This window comes from Malaclemys terrapin, chromosome 13 (genome assembly GCF_027887155.1).
Source record: "Malaclemys terrapin pileata isolate rMalTer1 chromosome 13, rMalTer1.hap1, whole genome shotgun sequence".
Lineage (NCBI taxonomy): Eukaryota > Metazoa > Chordata > Testudines > Emydidae > Malaclemys > Malaclemys terrapin.
The window spans coordinates 36392705-36415276 of record NC_071517.1 but is presented as its reverse complement, the minus strand read 5'-3'; the positions used below and the strand labels follow the sequence as shown (position 1 = coordinate 36415276).

Sequence of the window (22572 nt, the reverse complement as noted above, 5' to 3'; positions counted from 1 at the left end):
AGATTTGAATCAAAAAGCTTTTCATACCCTACTGCATGTTGCAGCCAGGTTACAATTCTTAATACACAGGCTGAATTCCCTTCTCAGCCTGGGATCAACCTCCCCCGTGCAAAGCCTTTGTCTTCCCAGAATTCTTGTTGCCTCCGGAATAGGCGTGGGAGGAGAGAGGTAGTCTCATGATGCCGCTGTCCCTTATTTTATACTCTCAGTTCATGTCTCTGGAAAAATACTGGCCAAGACATGTCCTGGTGGGCCTTGATGAGTCACAGATTTCAGCAATTCCCATTGTGTGGTGCTTGCGCAACTACCTATTACAGAATTGTAGACCTCTTTTTTATAATTCCCCTGCTGGTCAATCATTGGTGATGGTCGTTTAACGCTCGCCTGGATGTGGGTCAGCTCCTAAGTTGTCACTGGGGAACTAAGAGTGGGTGACTCCCAGACTTACAACATATTTCTATAACAACTATATAACAAAATCTCATAACGCCATATACAATGATGATATACGTATTTTGACAGAGCAATGAGTTTCAGCAAATCATGACCTTTCATATGATACCTTACAAGGAATGCTTTTTATAAAATATCACAACCAAAATACAAAAGATGAAGATGAGGATTACAGGGTGCTATTTTGAGGTACAGTGCATCACAGACTGATTGCTTCATTCACCCAGGCAGCTTTCAAAACCTCAGGTTAAATTATTATCTTAGAGTCTCTGCATCTTTTTTTTGTGAAAGCCACATTTACTGACTGCTTTGCTCAAGGCTTCCTTGAGCTCTCTGTTTCTTAAACTGTAGATGAGGGGGTTTACCAGGGGAGTTAGAACTGTGAAGCAAACAGAGAGCACTTTCTTCAGATTTCTGAGTGTATCACGTTTCGGTAGCATGTAGACAATGAATATGGCTCCATAGAAAATTGTCACCACAGTGAGGTGAGAAGAGCAGGTGGAAAAGGCCTTTTGTCTCCCGGTGGTGGAAGGGATTCTCAGGATACTGACAAAGATAAACACGTAGGAAGTCAGGGTTAGTAGGAATGGAGGCAGGGTGAATATGGAGACTATTATGAAATCCACCAATATGCTCAGGTGTGTGTCACTGCAAGAGAGTTCCATTAGTGGGATGGGATCACAATAGAAATGGTCAATTTCATTCAGGCACAGAATATAAGCTGTGATATGAACAATATAATGACTGTACTGGCCAAACAACCATTTAACCATGACCCAGGAGCCAACTGGAGGCAAAATCTATTATTCATAAGAGTTGAATAGTGCAGGGGTTTACATATTGCTAAATACCGATCATAGGACATCACTGCTAGGAGATAGCATTCCGTAGCAGCCAGAGAACCAGAGAAATACAGTTGTGTGATGCAGCCACTGACTGTGATGGTTCTGTCCCCAGTCAGGAGACTGGACAGTAACCTGGGCAGGAATATCGAGGTATAGCAGGTCTCCAAGTAGGACAAGTTGCCCAGGAAGAAGTACATGGGGGTGTGAAGGTGCTGATCTGTCACAACAAGCACCACAATGAGAGTGTTCCCAGCCACGGTTGCAATATAGATCACTAGGAACATTAGAAAAAGAAGAATTTGAAGGTCAGGGAGATCCCCAAAACCCAAAAGGATCAATTCTGTGATGGTCATTTAGTTTTTCCAATCTGTGTCTGCCAGGGGTTTAGTCTAGGAACAAAAAAACAAGCTGGGCAATTGAATTGGAAGAACATAGCATTAAAAGTTAATCAAGACTTGTGAATTAATACCATAAATATTCAGAAAATTCCCTTCCTCTCCTGGTTACAGGCTGAAATTTTAAGGTTAAATGTAGACTTCAGAGCTAAGTGCCAGGAGTCTGGGTCCGCGGAGAGAACATTGATACTCATGTAGACCTCCCTCTGCCATATCAGAGCAATGACTAATATAACAGCCCATATCTCTGGTACAGAATTGGTCTGATCTGTCATATCAGAACTTGGCTATCTATCACATCCCATCTTGTGATATACCAGAGCTTAACTATGTAGTTAAGTTCTGTATTTCACTTCTGTCAATAGCAAGAATCATGCCATGTCTTAGGAGTCAAAACCAATAAGTACATCAACTAAAATCTTGGACTGAGATTTTCCAATGCAGTCTAGTATCCCTAGGCACTGATCTCTTGTTAGAATTAATGGAAATTAATCTAACCATATGGAATCATGTGCCTCTGGTGTCACACTACTGAGAGTATCAATTCAGGACAAATTGCTTTGAGGAGGGCAGTTACAGGCCAAAGATGCAGTTCCTTTACTATTAAGGCACGCCAAACCAGCCAAACAGAGAGGACTTCGATTTTACCCCACTCGCTAACCATAAGTCACACAAGCAATTCCCTTAGACACTCCAATTTCCAAATATTACCACCAGCATCACTCTTTATGTGGATGACTGATTATGAAAACCAATATTCCAGTAAACGAAGAAAGGTTCTCCCAATCCCAAAGGACCAAGTCCCAGACCAGTTCAATATACAAATCAGATCTTACCCCCAAATCACACTCTTGCCAATCCTTTAGAATCTAAAATCTAAAGATTTATTCATAAAAAGAAAGAAATACAGATGAGAGCTAAAATTGGTTAAATAGGATCAATGACATACAGGAATGGCAACATTCATGGTTCAGGCTTGTAGCAGTGATGGAATAAACTGGAGATTCAAATCAAGTCTCTCGAGCACATCCACAGCTTAGATGGGTCATTCAGTCCTTATTTCAGAGCTCCAGTTTCTAGCAAAGTTCCTGCAGAGGTAAGAAGCAGGATTGAAGACAAAATGGAGATGATGCAGCTGCCTTTTATAGTCCTTTTGCCATGTGGCTTGTGTTTCCTTTGTCTCAAATACAAGCTACCCAGCACATGGCATGGAAAAACCTTAGAGTTCTGTCCATAGGCATGTCCCTGTACGTCTTTCTGAGTCACAAGGTGTATCTGCCTTCTCTCAATGGTTCAGTTGTATAGCTGATGGTCCTTAATGAGTAATCAAACAGGCTAGGCAGTGCTGATGACAAATTGTGTGGAGTGTCACCCAGAAGCATAGCACAAGTTTGAAATACAGCCAGCACAGAACCAATACTTATAACTTTAAATACAAACATGATACATGCATACAAGTATCATAATCATAACCAGCAAATCATAACCTCCTCATAGACACCTTACTTAATCTCCCTTTTACAAGATTTGGTGCCACTACAGAATCTTGGTTACAACAGTGGTCTATACAGTCACAGTTTGTGTCAATAATGTCACACCATATGTCCTGGTATATTCAGCATTTCAATGCCCAGTAGGAAAAGGAACAATTTTCATCCCGTCACAAGAAATCAGTGTATGTTGAAAATTATGAAGTGGAGTAAATTCTCCCTTAGTTCCTCTGGTGGTGATGAGGACGTGGGTCAACAACTGGCAATGTCTTTTCTGTTTCCTGATGTTAAGTAGCAGTAATAAAATACAGCTCTTTGGAGGGTGGATTTCAGGAAGGGGCAAAACCAGGTTGATGTGAAACCCTAATTGGGGAGTGACCCTCCGCACTCCATAATGAGTGTGTTATGATAATACAGGAACAAGAAAGGAACTGGAAGGGGAGGGAGGGGGGAAAGATGCTGTCCCTGAACTCGGAGTATAGAAACAATCTGGCATGTGTGGTCTGGGCTTGTAAGAATCTGTTACAACTTCTCACCTCATTTGGGGCACACTGTGCCAGATCCTCAGCTGGTGTAAATCAAGCTGCATTTATTTTAGTGAGGCAGATCCCCAACTGAGGACCTGTCCCAAGACATGGATCTCAAGCTCCCTCTTTATTAAATGGTGCTATAAATGCCGACTGGCACTGCTGTGGGAAGGAGAAGCTAAAACAGTAAATATTCACCTGCGGAAAAGCTCTGTGTAGCTCAAAACCTTCTCTCATTCACCAACAGAAGTTTATCCAATAGAAGACATTACCTCATCCATCATGTCCCTCTAATATTCACAAAGCACATTGATGCCCCTCTTTGGAAGGTGGTATAGAAATGCAGTCAGGAAGATGGTGCTCACCTGTAACCACAGAACAGCCCAAGCTTGAAGCAATGAGCTATTATTTATCAGTGTTTTGCCGCCAGGACTCAGGATCCTCAGCTCATGTTCTTCTCTCTCCTCTTTCTGCAGAAACTGGATTTTTTCAGTGAAGAGACCTGCCTTTCCTTGAATGGATGAGCGGCTGCCACAATCTTTCTTAGAACACGCTCTTCCTCCTCTATTTACAAATTGCAGAGGTGTCCTCATACTTGTATCCTTCTCCATGGAAAGCTGCATCACCCTTGATTTCTCCTCTGAAGGGGATGAGCCCGGGGAGTTAGCGCTTTTTTTTTATTGTGCAGACACTACACACAACTGTCCTGATGCAACCAATCTCCACCACCCAGAGGAATCGCCTTCCTGCTGTATGAGATCATAGCTCTGCATGGCTGAAATCTAATGCAGCGCCCATGGAGTGTATGGCTGTGCAAAGACTGACTCTTCTCAGTCATCTCTACTCATGTCAGTTGTTCTGTTGAAGGCAAATACAAGAGTAACAATGGCTAAAATGATTAAGCTTGCCAGATTGGGTTCTGAAGCCATGCAGTTTAACAAACAGACAGGAAACTGAATGTCAAGTAGATTTAATCCATAGTTTGCAAAAGAAAGATTTAGATGAAAGAATCTCCCTCCTCCTCCCCACCCCGGAAATATTTCTCCCAAGGAACTTTATAATTGTAAATTAGAAATGTTTATTTAACAATACTCTCAGCCTTCACTGAGTGATAGCATCTTGCAAATTGATTTCTGTGACACTTGGGGGAACACCCAGCAACCTCATGTTCATCCTTATAATATGATTGTGTGGCATCCAATGCAAATTTTGTCATGTTGGCTGTCTTTGGAAGGCTCATGATGCACTGATCATCATTGTTATAGTGATGTACTGGCTGTAATTTCATGTATATAGTTACGATGTTGAAAATGTACCCTCATGGCTTAAAACAAGTCCAGACAAAATGCTCTGGGAGAAGAGGGATGGTTCACACCTCATCAGGGTGTGTTTGACACAAACCCAGCCCAGCCTACGACTACCTAACTCTGAAAGGGGGGGTGGGCAAAGCGAAGAGGAGAGAAATAACTTTATAAAAGGGAGAGACATTTTCTATGCTCTCTCTCTTCCACCTCCATCTACAAATGCCACCATCAAGTGACTGAAGCACTGATGAAAGGGGAGAGCCTGGCTGAAGGATAACCAGCCAGCCTGTGGTGAGAAGCATCTAAGTTGTAAGGGTACTGAAAGTGTTAATATTAGCTTACAATGCGTTTTGCTCTGATTTCTTTTGGTAACTTATCTGAACTTTTTGGCTATCACTTATAATCACTTAAAATCTATCTTTTGTAGTCAAGGAACTTACTTTTATGTTTATCCTCAGAAGTGTGCATGTCCACTTTCCCTTGACGTATGTTGTGAAATACAAATAATACATTGGCATTATTCACTGTAAGACGGTATATCCCTGAGATACAAGGCTGGGACTTGGGGCGGGGGGCGGGGAGATCTGCCTGGTGTCTTTCTCTTTGAGATTCCTGAGTGGCTTTGGGAGCACTCATGCAATCTAGCTGGATGTTGGACTTCCCCTGCTGCTGGACTGACTGATAACAGCACCTGGAAGGATTTGGTGCTTGTCACTAGCAGAGCATTGTGACAGACACCCCAGGCTAGTGAGTTCAGGGGGCAGAGCAGGTCTCACAGTTCCAGATTGTATCCAGGGAAACCACCTAGACCATCACAGTTTCCCATTGGAGGAGAATTCAGTGATGTGGACTCTTAGTGTAACTTGTTTGTTTGCACTATATACACCAATCCTGGAACAGAAGTGACTACAGACAACATGTCGCGTTTCCCCTCTTTTACAGATCTTAGCCCATAAGCCAGGAGCAGGACAAGTGTGCAAGGACCTTTCCCCCACACAATATTTTCAGCCTAGTACACTAAGGGTGACATCTGGGTCATAACCAAGGAGTGGGAGCTGAGCAAGACAGGGTATTTCTCTGTATGACCTCTCTGATGAATGTTGCTGTGCTTCTTCCTAATGGTATTGCATCATGTGTTTACATATTTTCAATGCAACAGCCCTCTGGTCTGTACCCTAATAACAATTGCAGTACCTTCCCTATAGGTCCAATGTATCTCCTGGGATGCACCCTATGGGTTGCCTGAGCATTTTCTGTGTTGGAATCTCATTTCTGAGAGATTTCTGCCTCTCCCAAAGTAATAAATCGCTTCAAATGGGAAAGGAGATGTCCAGCCTTCTCAGTCCTGAGGCTACTGGGATTATGCACAGTTCCCACTTTTGGGGAAAACCCTTTTTAAAAGTCAATTTCTTGGGTTTTCTAATTGCTTTGATTTGACAAATGTTCATCCCAAGTGACATTGAGGAGTTCTCAAATCTGTACCTGCAAAAGTGCCAGAGATATTGTAGCGATGACTGTTGGAAAGGGTTTTCCTAGGGTTACCATTCGTCCGGATTCCCCCGGACATGTCCGGCTTTTTAAAGTTAAAAATAGCATCCGGGGGGAATTTGTCAATGTCCGGACTTCCCCCCATGCAGAGCGTGCGCGGCTTTCAGGGCAGCCGGCCGGATCGTGCCACTCGCACAGGGCTCTGGCAGCCAGAGCCCTTCCTTCACTTCCCCCTCCTCTCCCCGGAAACTTGACACCACTCCCCTATTCTCTCTCCCTCCCCCCACCCTGCATTTGCAGATGGCCGGCTGGCCGTTCGCCTCGGCCTCCGGCAGTCTGGAGCTCTGACCCTGCTCCCCTCCCCCGCTATCGAGTGCGCCACTCTGCAGCACAGTAAGGGGGCCGGGGGTCAGAGAAGCGGCAGGGAGGTTCTGGGGGGGGTAGTCAAGAGACAGGGAGCAGGGGGGACGGTTGAATGGGTGAGGAGTTTGGGGGGGGCTGTCTAGGGGTTGGGGGTGTAAGGTTTTGGGCAGTCAGAGTACAGGTGGGGGGGTCTCAGGAGGGGGCAGTTAGGGGACAAGGAACAGGGAGGCTTAGGTAGGGGGTGGGGTTCTGGAGGGCAGTTAGGAGCAGGGGTCCCAGGAGGGGGCAGTCAGGGGACAAGGAGCGGGGGGGGTCGGGAGTTCGGGGGGGCTTTCTGGGGGGGGTGGATAAGGTTTTGGGCAGTCAGGGTACAGGTAGGAGGTAGGGTCCTGGGGGGCAGTTAGGGAGAGGGGTCTTAGGAGGGGGCAGTTAGGGGATAAGGAACAGGGAGGCTTAGGTAGGGGGTGGGGTTCTGGAGGGTAGTTAGGAGCAGGGGTCCCAGGAGGAGGCAGTCAGGGGACAGGGAGCAGAGGGGTTTAGATGGGTCAGGAGTTCTGCGGGGGGGGCTGTCAGGTGGTGGGGGTGTGGATAAGGGTTGGGACAGTCAGGGGACAGGTAGGAGGTAGGGTCCTAGGGGGCCAGTTACGATGTGGGGAAGGTCTCAGGAGGGCGCAGTCAGGGGACAAGAGGCAGGGAGGCTTAGGGAGGGGGTGGAATCCTGGGGGGCAGTCAGGGGACAAGGAGTGGGGGGGAGGGTTGGGGGTTCTGAGGGGGCAGGAAGTGGGAGGGAGTGGAAGGGGCAGGGGCAGGGGCGGGGCTAGGACAGGATGGGGGCGGGGCTCCTCCCATCCTCTTTTTTGATTGTTGAAATATGGTAACCCTAGTTTTCCATAAATGTGTCCTTTTATAGTCAGCACTTTTTGAGCCCCTGCCTGGTTACAGAATGGAACCTGAACATTTGGAGGCTGCGTAACTAGTCTCCCCTATCCCCGGTCTTACTAACTCAAGAGATATGGAGCGGGACAATGTATTCGAACTCGTATCCTAAATGCAAATATCTGAGGTGGTGAAAAGCAGCACTCAGTACAGAATCATTTCACAGGGCATCACCGTTTCAAACATCAGGGATTGGATATTTACATGAATATCAGTAATTTCCAGGGTTATCATAATTAATGCCAACCAACATTCTGGAAGGGTATTAAACCTCATGCTTCAGGTATTGAACCAATCCCTATGTAATAGCAACCACGGTGAGAGCTATATGGGGGGCGGGAAGGGGGCAGATTATCTCACCTCTACCTCCTGTGGGATTCTTCCACTTTCCTCTTAAACATCTGGGTCTGGCCACTGTCAGACAGGGATATTGGACTAGATGGACCTAATGTCTGATCCAGTCTGTCAAATCCTATAATGCTATGGAAAGAGAATAGGTAAATCTGGGGTCATTCTTCTCAAAGCATAGACCAATATCTGAATTCTGGAATAGTTGAATTACATACTAGCAGAAGAGGCACATTTGACATGATCTAGCTCCATCCACTAGAGGACAGTCCTCCACACCCATTTCCTTAAATTATTTTGACATTGATATTATTTGATATTATCAGGATATTCTCCATACACCTGCTTTCCAGAAGTTGGTATACAAGCATTAAGTTCTTATCTTTTAACCCAAGTTTTCTCATATGAACCCAAATAAAATTGCTGTTTCAGATTCTCCGCAACAAAGCACTTGATTTATTTATTATTATTTTGGTTGCAAAATAGATTGGGAAAACATTAATCCCAATCCATTTTGGGGTTGGTTGGTTTTTAAAGTGATCATGTTTAAACTTTTTAATAAAGATCCCACTTCAACCTATCTTTCAGCTGACTAATTTTCTATCACCAAATCTTTGTTGTGAACATTTCCCGAGGTGACATTGATTCCTTATGTAACATTTCTGCCAGTTGGAGTCAGCAGCAACAAGGGCCACATTCAATATCTAGGGGTTCCTTTCCATCATTAACACACAAAACCGGCTTGAGCCACAACCCAGTAACCTGGGACAATTACAAGCTATCCCTTGGGAGCCTCTAGAGGCAACCTTGTGCCTCAGGTTCTTAAGTCCAGCAACTAAAAGTTCCTTTAGTGTGCGTTGTCTTCACCTGTTGGGGGCGGGGGAAAGCACCTTGAGAGCTCCACTGCCCAAGTTCTTCCCCTGGCATCTCCTTCTCTGTCGGCCGCTCCCTGCACCCTATAGACTCTAACCCAGGAACCTATCCTTGCAACAAAGCCTGTTGCCAACTCTGTCCACATATCTATTCAGGGGACACCATCATAAGACCTAATCACATCAGCCACACTCTCAGAGGCTTGTTCACCTGCACATCTACCAATATGATATATGCCATTATGTGCCAGCAATGCCCTTCTGCCATGTACATAGCCCAATCTGGACAATCTCTACAAAAAAGAATAAATGGAAACAAATCAGATTTCCAGAATTATAACATTCAAAAACCAGTTGGAGAACACTTCAATCTCCCTGGTCACTCGATTACAGACCTAAAAGTCTCAATATTACAACAAAAAAAAACTTCAAAAACAGACTCCAAAGAGAGACTGCTGAATTGGAATTAATTTGCAAATTGGACACAATTGAATTAAGCTTGAATAAAGACTGGGAGTGGATGGGTTATTACACAAAGTAAAACTATTTCCCGATGTTTATTCTTCCCCTCTACTGTTTGTTCCTCACACCTTCTTGTCAATTTTTTTCTCCCCTGCTGGTAATAGCTCACCTAAACTGATCTCTCAGGTGTGTATGGTAACACCCATTGTTTCTTGTTCTCTCTGTGTGTATATATATATATATATATATATATATATATATATATATATATATATATATATATATTCTTCTCCTGTATTTTCCACTGCATGCATCTGATGAAGTGGGTTTTAGCCCAAGAAAGCTTATGCTCAAAAAAATTTGTTAGTTTCTAAGGTGCCACAAGTACTCCTGTTCTTTTTCCCATTTTTGACTTTCATGTCACTTGGTGGACATTATTTAGTAAAACAGCCCATAACTCACTCAATAATATCTGATACTATCGACAGTTCATGACAAAGCATAAAGATCCTTTTCTCTTCAATTCTCTTTCCTTACCTTTTATATACCATTTTATAGCTTCATCTCCCTTTCCACTTCCTGCTGCTGATCATTTGGGAACATAATTTCTGCTTTCTTGCCCTTCCACTTTGGCTGCTGTCCATTGGGCTGCACCTTTCCCATTCCTCTGCCCTCTAGTGGCCATAAACAGAATAACTGCATCTTTCCTCATTTCTTACCTATTGCTACGTGTGCACAGTTTGAAATGATAACCATTGGGAACCAAATTACAAAACAGCATGATTGGAAAATTAATGGCTACAACTACACGTACAACATTAGTGGGTCTCAAAGGTTTAGCAGCGGTTTACTATTAATCCAGTGCATTTCTGTTGCTGTGGACTCTGTTTTCAGTAGAAATACATAGATTGAAGCGACAGTGACAGCAGCCCAGTGGTTCTCCAGGCTGAGATTCTAGGTGGGTCTCAAGGAGTTAGGTACCCAAAGCCTTTTGAAATGGGAGATGGACTCTTAAGTCTGTTAGGTCACTTGGAAAATCCTTTCCGCAGTGCTGAGATCATACAGTTCTCACTGGTGCCCAGCTCCCCTGCCTCTGGCCGTGCTCACAGTGGCTGAGCCAGCACTGCTGTGTTTGGCACCACAGGAGTTCTGCTCGTTGCTAGGCGGTAGTCACTTCCTCTCACCATAGGTTGTATTATGCCCTGAGGAGAGGGCCCTGCATGCAGTAGAGCTATCCAAGACAACTTGGGAAAGCTGGACACCGTGTCCTGAGAACTAGCCCTCTCGGGACATGTAGTCATTGCAGTGAGTTTTGGGGACACTCATTTTAACAGGTCCCCTCCCTTTGGACTGCTCTGTGCAATTGATGGCAGCAAAACAGCTGGTGCCCTGCAGGGCCACAAGCAGAGTCCTTCATCGGTGATCATTTGACAGACCCAATCCCAGAAATTGCCTCAGTTCTATGAGTGCCTTGGCAATCCACCAGCTGCGTCTGGAACTCCCTGCATCACAGCCAGGTTTAGTTCAGATAAGAGCTATAAAGTTATTCTTGCTGAAGTGTCCAGAGGTCACTGCTGGGGCCTGGCTGTTCATGAAAGGATAGCGGACATGCACCAGCCCTTGTAATCTGAGCAGATTCCCCAAGCAATTTAGACAAAATACTGGTTAAGATTAAACCCTAAAATAAGTTTATTAACTACTGAAAGATAGCTACCTAACATTTATGATCACTTAAACTCTATCTCTGACCTTTATGCCTAAGAAAAAAAATTAAAAACACATTCTAAATCCTAAACTCTATCAGACTTAGTAAGATCTGAATCAAAAAGCTTTTCGCACACCACTGGATGTTGCAGCCAGGGTACAGTTCTTAACACACAAGATTAATTACCTTCTCAGCCAGGGACCAACCTCCCCAGTTCAAAGCCTTTGTCTTCCCAGCATTCTTGTTGCCTCTGGAATAGGTGGGGGAGGAGAGAGGTGGTCTCATGATGCCGCTGTCCCTTATTTGATACTCTCAATTCATGTCCCTGGAAAAATACTGGCCAAAACATGTCCTGGTGGGCCTTGCTGAATCACAGTGTTGAGCAGTTCCCATTTTATGGTGCTTGCACACTGTCTGTTACAGATTTGTAAACATCTTGTTTACAATTCCCCTGCTGGTCAATGGCTGGTGATGGTCATTTAACATCTGCCTGGGTGTGGGCCAGCTCATATGTTGTCACTGGAGAATTTACAGTGGGCAACTCCCAAACTTTCAACACATTTCAATAACAACCATATAAAAAAATATCATAACGCCATATACAATGATATATATATATTGACAGAAGAATGAGTTTCAGCAGATCATGACCTTTCATATGATACCTTACAAGGCATGTTTTTTATGAAGTATAACAACTATATACAAAAGATGGAGGTTAAAGGATGCTATTTTGAGATACAGTGCATCGCAGACTGATTGTTTCAACAACCAGTCTTGTTTCATAAGAGTTGAATAGTGCAAGGGTTTACATATCGCTAAATACCTATCATAGGACATTGCTGCTAGGAGGTAGCATTCTGTAGCTGCCAGAGAGCCAGAGAAATACAGTTGTGTGATGCAGCCACTCACTGAGATAGTTCTGTCCCCAGTCAGCAGACTGGACAGTAACCGGGGCAGGAAGGTTGAGGTGTAGCAGATCTCCAAATAGGACAAGTTGCCCAGAAAAAAGTACATGGGGGTGTGAAGGTGCTGATCAGTGACAACAAGCACCAGGATGAGAGTGTTCCCAGCTACAGTTGCCATGTAGATCACTAGGAACAGTAGAAAGAGAAGAATTTGCAGGTGAGGGAGATCCCCGAAACCCAGGAGGATTAATTGTCTGACGGTCGTTTGGTTTCTCCAATCTGTGTCCGCCATGGTTTGGGGCTAGGAACAAAAAAACAAGCTGGGCAATTGAATTGGAAGAACATAGCGTTAAAATTTAATCAAGTCTTGTGAATTAATACCATAAATATTAAGAATATTCCCTTCCTCTCCTGGTTACAGGCTGAAATTTTAAGGCTAAATGTAGGTTTCAGAGCAAAGTGCCAGGAGTCTCAGTACAAGGAAAGAACATTGATACCTATGTAGACCTCCCTCTGCCATATCAGAGCATTGACTAATATAACAGTCTATATCTCTGGTAGAGAATTGGTCTGATCTGTCATATCAGACCTTGGCTCTCCATCATATCCCATCTTGTTACATACCAGAGCTTAACAATGATGCTTAAGTTCTATATTTCTCTTCTGTCAATATCCAGAACCATGCCAGATCTTAGGAGTCAAAACCAATAAGTACGTCAACTAAAATCTTGGACTCAGATTTTTCATTGAAGTCTAGTTTCCATATGTATTGATTTCTTGTTAGAGATAATGGAAATTAATCTAAGTATATGGAATGATGCGGCCTCTGGCAGTACACTACTGAGAGACTCAATTCAGGATAAATTTGCTTTGAGGAGGGCAGTTAGAGCCCAAAACTAGAGTTCCTTTACTATTAAGGGATTCCAAACCAGCCAAACAGAGAGGACTTTGGTTAAACTCACTGGCTAACCATAAGTCACACAAGAAATTCCCTTGACACTCCAATTTCCCAATATCACCACCAACATCACTCTTTATGCAGATGACTGGTTATGAAACCAATATCCCAATAAAAGAAGAAAGATTCTCCTGATACCAAAAGACCAAGCCCCATACCCAGGTCAATATACACATCTGATCTTACCATAAATCACACTGTTGCCAATCCTTTAGAATCTAAAATCTAAAGGTTTATTAATAAAAAGAAAGAAATGTAGATGAGAGCTAAAATTTGTTAAATGGAATCAATTACATACAGTAATGGCAAAGTTCTTGGTTCAGCCTTTTAGAGGTGATGGAATAAATTGGAGATTCAAATCAAGTCTCTGGAGTACATTCACACTTGGATGGGTCATTCAGTCCTTTTTTCAGAACTTCAGTTTGTAGCAAAGTTCCTCTAGAGGTAAGAAGCAGGATTGAAGACAAAATGGAGATGATGCAGCTCCCTTTTATAGTCCTTTTGCCATGTGGCTTGTGCTTCCTTTGTCTCAAATACATGCTACCCAGCACATGGCATAGAAAAACCTTAGAGTTCTGTCCTTAGGCATGTTCCTGTATGTCTTTCTGAGTCAGAAGGTGTATCTGCCTTCTCTCAGTGGGTCAGTTGTACAGCTGATGGTCATTAATGGGTCATCAAGCACACCAGGCTGATGCAAATTGTGTGGGTTCTCACCCTGAAGCATAACACAAGTTTGAAATACAGATAGTATAGAGACAATACTTATGACTTTAAATACAAACATGATACATGCAAACAGGTAGCATAATCATAACCAGCAAATCATAACTTCCTCATAGACACCTTACTTAATCCTCTTTGTACAAGATAGTAGTTGCAGTCTATACAGTCACAGGTTGTGTCAATAACATCACAACATATATACTCGTATATTCAACATTTCAATGCCCTATAGGAAAAGGAACAATTTTCATCACCTCATAAGAGATCAGTTTATGTGGTAAATTATGAAGTGGAGTAAATTCTCCCTCAGTTGCTGTGGTGGTGATAGTGACGTGGTCAGGGAGTGGCAATGCCTTTTCTGTTTCCCGATGTTCACTATGTAGCAGTAATAAAATACAGCTCTTTGGGGGGTGGATCTTAGTAAGGGACCAAATCAAGCTGATGTCCAACCCGAACTGGGGAGTGACCCTCTGCACTCCAGAATGAGTGTGGGATGATAATACAAGAACAAGAAAGGCACTAGATGGTTGGGGAAAAAAGATGCTGTCCCTGAACTCAGAGTCTAGAAACAATCTGGCATGTGTGATCCGGGCTAGTAACATTCTGTCACCATCCACCACCCCATTTGGGGACACACTAAGCCAGATCCTCAACTGGTGTAAATCAAGGTAGCTCCATTTCTGTCAGTGGGGCAGATCCCCAACTGAGGACCTGTCACCATACATGGATCTCAAGCTCCCTGTCTATTAAATGGTGCTATAAACGCCGACTGGCACTGCTGTGGGAAGGAGAGGCTAAAACTGTAAATATTTACCTGAAGAGCTCTGTGTAGCTCAAAAGCTTCTCTTGTTCAGCAACATAAGTTTATCCAATAAAAGATATTACCTCACCCATCTTATCCCTATAATACTCACAAAGCACTTCCTTGTGTGGAAGGTGATATAGAAATACAGTCAGGAAGACGGTGCTCACCTGTAACCAAAGCACAGCCCAAGTTTGAAGCAATGAGCTCTTATTTCTCAGTGTTTGGCTGCCAGGACTCAGGATCCTCACCTCTCTCCTCTTTCTGCAGAAGCTGGATTTTCTCAGTAGAGAGACCTGCATCTCCTTGAATGGACGAGCGGCCTCTGCAATCTGTCTTAGAACACGCTCTTCCCCCACAATTTACAAAGTGCAAAGGTGTCCTCATACTTGTATCTTTCTCCATGGAAAGCTGCGTCTCCCTTGATTCAGTCTCTGAAGAGGCTGAGCCTGGGGAATTTGTGATTTTTTGTGTTTGCAGACAGTAAAAACAGCTGTCCTGATGGAACCAACCTCCCCCACCCAGATGAATCGCCTTTCTGATGTATGAGATCATAGCTCTGCATGGCTGAAATCTAATGCAACACCCATGGAGTGCATGACTGTGCAGAGACTGACTCTACTCAGTCATCTTTACTCATGTCAGTTGTTCCATTGAACGCAACTACGTGAGTAACAATGGCTAAGAACGTTAGGCCTGCCAGACTGGTGCTGAAGCCTCACAGTTTAACAAACACACAGGAAACTGAATGTAAAGTAGATTTAATCATAATTTGTAAATGAAAGACTCTTCCCCTCTCCCCCCCAGAAATATTTCTCCCAAGGAACTTTTGTTATTCTTAATTACAAATGTTTATTTAACAATACTCTCCCCCTTCTTCTGAGCAGTAGTGGAACTCAGCATCTTGCAAATTTGTTTCGGTGACATTCTGTACATCGGGGGAACATCCTGCACCCTCATGTTCATCCTGATAATATGATTGTGTAGTATCCAATGCAAAGTTTGTCATGTTGGGTGTCTTTGGGAGGCTTATGATGCACTGATCATCTTTGTTATACACCTCTGCCCCAATATAACATGAGTTTGGATATAACGCGGTAAAGCAGTGCTCTGGGGAGGGGCAGGGCAGGGCCGCGCACTCCAGCAAATCAAAGCAAGTTCGATATAACGCGGTTTCACCTATAACTCGGTAAGATTTTTTGGTTCCCGAGGACAGCATTATATGGAGGTAGATGTCTAGTAATGTACCGGTTGTAAATTCATGTATATAGGTATGAGGCTGAAAATGTATCCTCAAGGATTAAAACAAGCCCAGACAAAACGCTCCAGAAGCAGAGGGACACCTAATCTGCAGAGGGCGCTCCGACGACTGGTGAGCTAATTCCCGAGTCTACCAGTGGAAGGCACCATGGGGTGAGTCTGCGCCTGATTACACCAACCCAGCCTAGCAAGAACAAGAATTAGTTTGACTCTCGAGTCAGCCATCCCCCTTCCCTTGGTCAATTTGGGATTATGATGAGGTAATGCTCACCTGACTGTGAACGGGGCGGGGGGGGGGGGGGCAAATCCACCAGGGAAGAAAGAACCTTATAAAAGGGAGAGACATTTGCCATGTTCTCTCTCTTCCTCCTCCATCTACAAACACCACCACCAAGACTTAGAATCGCTGATCAAAGGGGAGAGCCTGGCTGAAAGGCAACAAGTTACCTTGTGCTGAGAAGCATCTAAGTTGCAAGGCTACTGAGTGTTTAGATTAGTTTAAAATGTGTTTTCCTTTTATTTCTTTTGGTAACTTATCTGAACTTTTTGCCTATCACTTATAATCACTTAAAATCTATCTTTTGTAGCCAATAAACTTACTTTGATGTTTATCCTCACCAGTGAGTTTGTCTGAAGTGTTTGGTAAATCTACTCAGGTGGCAAAGGCTGTGCATGCCCACTTTCCCTTGAAGTAAGTGGTGAATCAATTAATAAATTGGTATTTTTCTGTCCAAGATGGTATATCTCTGAGTTAGAAGGCTAGGAGCTGGTGGGATCCGGTTGGTATCCTTCTCTGTGAGATATATGAATGGCTGTGGGAGCATTCATGCAAACTAACTGGGTGTGGGGCTCCTCCTGCTGCTGGACAGACTGAAAACAGTACCTGGAGGGGTTTGCTTCTTGTCACTAGCAGAGCATTGTGACAGACACCCCAGGCTAGTGTGTTCAGGGGGCAAAGCAGGTCTCACAGTTCCAAGTTGTACCCTGGGAAACCACCTAGACCGTCAGTTTCCCATTGGAGGAGAATCCAGTGGTGTGGCCTCTTACTGTAACTTATATGTTTACACTATCTACACTAATCCTGAAACAGAGGTGGCCACAGACAACATGCAGGGTCTCCCCTCTTTTAGGAATCTCAGGCGTATGCAAGGAGCAGGACTAGTGTGAAAGGACCTTTTCCCCACACAATATTTTCTTCCTAGGACACTAAGGGTGAAAGCTGGGTCATTACCAGTGAGTGGGAGCTGGGCAAGGCAGGGTACTTCTCTGCATGGACTCTGAGGCGTGTCGCTGTGCTTCTTTCTAATGCTATTGCATCATGTGTTTACATATTTTCAATGCAACAGCCCTCTGGTCTGTATCCTAATAACTATTGCAATAACTTTCCTATAGATCCATTGTCATTCCTAATATGTGCCCTGTTGGTTGCCTGAGCATTCTGTGTGTTGGATTTTCATTTCTGAGAGGTTCCTGCCTCTCCAAAAGGAACAGAAAAAAAATAGTTTGAAATTGGAAAGGAAATGTCCAGCCTTATCTGTCCTGAGGCTACTGGGGTGATGCACGGTGCCCACTTTTTGGGGAAACCCTCTTTTAAAGTAAACTTCTTAGGTTTTCTGATCTGTTTAATTTGGCTAATGTTCATCCTAAGCGGCACTGAGGAGTTCTCAAAACTGTACCTGCAAAAGTGCCTGAGATTGTAGAGATGACAGTTTGGAAAGGGTTTTCCATAAATGTGTCCTTTTTATATTCAGTTCATTTTCAGCCCCTGCCTGATTACAGAATGGAACCTGGACATTTGGAGGCTGTCTAACTAGTCTCCCCTATCCCTGGTCTTACTGACTCAAGAGATATGGAGAGAAACAATGTATTTGAACTTGCCTCCTAATTGAAATATCTGAGGTGGTGAAAAACAGCACTAAGTACCGAGTCACTGCACAGGGGTTGTTCAAAGGTTACTAACCTGTGGGCATGTCATGGTTATTAGTAAACTGAAACGCATCACCGTTTCAGCCAAAATCTTAAAAGTTAATAACAAAATGTCTTTAAGTACATGAGAAGCAGGAAGCTTGCAAAACAACCAGTGGGTCCCCCGGACGATTGAGATACAAAAGGAGCACTTAAAGACAATAAGGTCATCACAGAGAAACTAAATGAATTCTTTGCTTCAGTCTTCACGGCTGAGGATGTTGGGGAGATTTCCAAACCTGAGCTGGCTTTTGTAGATGACAAATCTGAAGAATTGTCACAGATTGAGGTGTCACTAGAGGAGGTTTTGGAATTAATTGATAAATTTAACAGTAACAAGACACCGGGACCAGATGGCATTCACCCAAGAGTTCTGAAAGAACTTAAATGAGAAGTTGAAGAACTATTAGCTATGGTTTGTAACCTGTCCTTTAAATCGGCTTCTGTACCCAATGACTGGAAGATAGCTAATGTAACGCCAATATTTAAAAAGGGATCTAAAGGTGATCCTGGCAATTACAGACCGGTAAGTCTAACAGTACCGGGCAAATTAGTTGACACAATAGTAAAGAATAAAATTGTCAGACACATAGAAGAACATAACTTGTTTGGGAAAAGTCAACATGGTTTCTGTAAAGGGAAATCATGTCTTACTAATCTATCAGAGTTCTTTGAAGGGGTCAACAAACATGTGGACAAGGGGGATCCAGTGGATATAGTGTACTTAGATTACCAGAAAGCCTTTGACAAGGTCCCTCAAAGGTTCTTACATAAATTATGTTGTCAAGGGATAAGAGGGAAGGTCCTTTAATGGATAGAGAACTGATTAAAAGACAGGGAACAAAGGGTAGGAATAAATGGTAAATTCTCAGAATGGAGAGGGGTAACTAGTGGTGTTCACCAAAGGTCAGTCCTAGGACCAATTCTATTCAACTTATTTATAAATGTCTGCAGAAAGGGGTAAAAAGTGAGGTGGCAAAGTTTGCAGATGATACAAAACTGCTCAAGATAGTTAAGACCAAAGCAGACTGTGAAGAACTTAACAATCTCACAAAACTAAATGACTGAGCAACAAAATGGCAAATGACATTTGATGTGGATGAATGTAAAGTAATGCACATTTATTATTAGTTTGGTTGCAAAATAGATTGGGAAAACATTATTCCCAACCCATTTTTGTGTGGTTGGTTTGTTGTTATGGTGATGGTGTTTGAACTTTTCAATAAGGGTCCCACTTCAACCTATCTTTCAGCTGACTAATTTTGTGTCTCCAAATCTTTGTTGCGAACATTGCCCAATGTGAATTATTCATTCCTCATGTAATCCTTCTTCCAGGTGAAGTCGGCAGCAACAGGGGACGGGTTCAATATCTAAGGTTTCCTTTCCAACAATTCAACACAAAACTGGCTCAAACCCCAACCCAGTAACCTGAGACAATTACACATACTACCCCTGGGGCGCCTCTAGAGGCAACAGTTCTCCTCTTACAAGCACAGAGTCTGAATGCAGAAAATAAAGTTTTAATATAATCGGGGAAAGTAACCTGGCATTAACTTGGGAAAATGCTGCAAGCAGGATTCATCACATAAAACCATCAGCAAAACACCCACCCCTGAGTATGTTGGGCAGGACGGCTGGGCCAACGCTGCGGGCAGCATGGCTGGAGGAGCTGGGGGTGGAGGTTGGCACGCGCAGCCGGAGGAGCGAGGGGGCCGCCATTGCACCCCACGTGGCCCCAACATCGCTGCAGGCGCAGCTACCTCCTGAGGAAGCTCAGGGCTCAGCGGCCAAGCGCTCCCCGCCCCGAACCGGAGCCGGGACTGGAGCTGGGATGCGCCTGCAGCGCGGGTCCGGGATCAGCTGGGGACAGGCGGCAGTGCAGGACAGAAGGTGAGCAGCGGGGGTCCGGTGTCTTGCACTGGGGGGTCCCCTACAGGCGAGGGGCTCCCCTAGGCCGGGCCCACAGGGCAGGGGTGCAGGCCTTGCTGTCTGGATGGGGGGCCCTGGCGCAGGAGCCTGGAGCCCAGAGAGGGGGGGATGGGACCCCACAGGTGGGGCGGGGTGGCGCAGCCCGGTGGGGGACACCTGCAGAGTGGGCTGGGCAGGCGAGACTCTCCCAGGACCGCGGGGGGATGGAGGTATCCGCAGCCCAGGGAAGCCCTCTGGAGTCTTGAGCCGGGCCTCGGGGTTAATCCGGGGGAGAAATGGGAGGAGACAAGGCGAGGCGTGGCCAGAGGACGAGCCAAAGGGGGGCACCTTTTTTATGTTTGCTCTCCCTACACGTAGACCGTGCTACGCCACTGTGCCTCAGGTTCTTAAGTCCAGAAACCAAAAGTTCCTTTAGTGTGCCCCTGCCTTCACCAAACCCCACTCACAGTTATTGTCATTAGTCAGTAAAGACCCAGAGTTCAGAAATGCATCTGCATGAGTTCACCTCCCATCAGGGGGTGATGGGGAGAAAATAGCACGTTGTTTGGTCCGCTGCCCAGGTTCATGCCCTGACACCTGCCCCTCCACCGGCCACTTCCTGTACCCTCTGGAATGGTTTGAGGGCCTACAACTTAACACAGCTCTCTGTGATTTCAGCTGTTTGTGGGCAAACCCAGCTACTAGTACATATTGGACACTCTCTGGCATCAGAAACACCGCTGCAAAACAGGTGTAATGCTTAAAGCTGGTTATTAGTGATTTCAATTCTGTTGGTTTGCAACAAGACTTTCACGGGAGTCTTATTAAACTCTATTATTAAACAGTGGAGAAAAGAAGTGTCAAGTAGTGTTTGGTACCCTTCAGCAAAGCCCACACCAGAAACTACCTACCCTCACCCTCTCTCAATTCCACTGGGCTTTGGCACCCATGTCTCCTGCTTAGCAAATGCAGTTTAGCTGAGGGTGAGTCCCTCCATCAGAGTATACCAAGTATAGTTCTGCTTCCCCTTGATCCCCACATAGGGATACACAACTCTTTATTATGTCTGCCCCAATAACAAAGTGACTTGTGACCCAACACCACCAAAAGTCATTATTTGGGCAAAGCATTTCCATCATGCTAGGTAGAATGGGTGTGTCTATGTAAATAAGGTCAGTTCATGAAGTCTTCTTCCCTAGTTCATCACTAGAGGTCAGGGGAGAGTTCATGTTGACCTTGCTTACACTTATAAAAGGCGGAAAAAAAATCCCACAGGGGAAATACTTCACATCATGATGAAACTCTAGGTGATGGCCTGTTAAAACCTACTGCCCATAGAATAATAAATAATATTAAGCCTATATCTGCTGCCACCTACTGGGCACTTCAGAAAATAGCTCCCCTTTTTTCCTGCTTTGAAAGTGCTGCCCTCTAGTGGACACCTTGCAGCATCACTGACCTTTCTTTTTCACATTACAAGACTTTATCCTGTTCTGAAATATACTGGCCACTACGACTGACCATTGTAATGCTGTGTAATCGAATCTAGGTGCAGCAGATTTAAAGAAATGAACAATCGATTGCTCTGTTCTTACACTCTGCTCTCTTCTGGAGTTAACTACAGTGGATGCTGTAGCTGCTTCTTTCCATCCTTGATGCTCGTGTCCCCGTTGGTCATTGTTCCACCATGGTACACTTTTCCTCTCTTTAGGTAGTGTTGGTAACCTAGGACTAGCTATGCTGGCTGTCTCCAATTCCCTTATTAACACGGCTTCAGAATTCCTCAATATCTTCATTTATACATTGCTCACTCACATTCCTCACTTTGGTTTCTAAAGATATTTCCAGTTCATTACATAGCATAGAGGTCCATTGATCCACAAAATTATTTCCTCACCATTTACACTGATGCCTTCTTGACTGTATTATACAGCTTTACCTCTGCCCACTACCCTTTGTGCGTCATTTGGCAACATAACTTCTTACATGACTTCCACTTTGGTTGTTATCCACTGGGTAACACCGCTGCACCTTTCCTATATCTCTACCCTCTAGTGACCCTAGAGAACATAATCACATCTTTCCTCATTTCTTAGGTGTGCGCTGTTCCAAATTAGAGCCACTGGGAACAAAACTGTACAACAGCATGATTGGTTACAAAAGCACATACAACAATAGCAGTGGATCTCAAAGGTTTAGCAGGGGTTTCCCATCCATCCAGTGCATTGCTGTTGCTGTGGGGTCTGCTTCCAATGGAAATGCATAGATTCAACCTGTGTTAGAGAGAGTCTGAGACTGTGCAGCGCGGAGACAACACAACACACAAACACAGCCGAAAAACATTTGATGAGAGAAGCTACTGTGACAGAATCCCAGTGACTCTTGATGCTGAGATTCTCAGAGGCATCTAAGAGAGTTAAGCAACCATTTCAAAGGGATTTGGGTGCCTAATTCTGTTAGGTCCCATGGAAAATGGTTTCTTCAGGACTCAAGTCCTACCGTTCTCACTGGTGCCCAACTCCCTTACCCCTGGCCAAGCACTGATGTGCTCCCAGTGATTGAGCCAGCACTGCCATTTTGACATCACATGAGTTCTGCCCATTGGTAGGTTGTAGCTGCTTCCTCTTGCCATAGGTTGCCTCACACCCCAAGGGGAGGGCCCTCCATGGAGCAGAGCTTTCTAAGGCCTGGTCTACACTACGAGTTTAGGTAGAATTTAGCAGCGTTAAATCGAATTAACCCTGCACCCGTCAACACAACAAAGCCATTTCCTTCGACATAAAGGGCTCTTAAAAATCAATTTCTGTACTCCTCCCCGACAAGGGGAGTAGTGCTAAAATCACCATTGCTGGTTCGAATT

The 22572-nt window shown here is 44.4% G+C and overlaps 1 protein-coding gene and 1 pseudogene across 1 annotated transcript in view; one reads left to right on the top strand and one right to left on the bottom strand.

Moving 5' to 3' along the window:
* LOC128847293 (olfactory receptor 5V1-like) overlaps nucleotides 1-22572 on the top strand; it is a 78553-nt gene that overhangs the window by 4158 nt on the left and 51823 nt on the right. The window lies entirely within an intron of this gene.
* LOC128847335 (olfactory receptor 6N1-like) lies at nucleotides 714-1672 on the bottom strand (annotated as a pseudogene).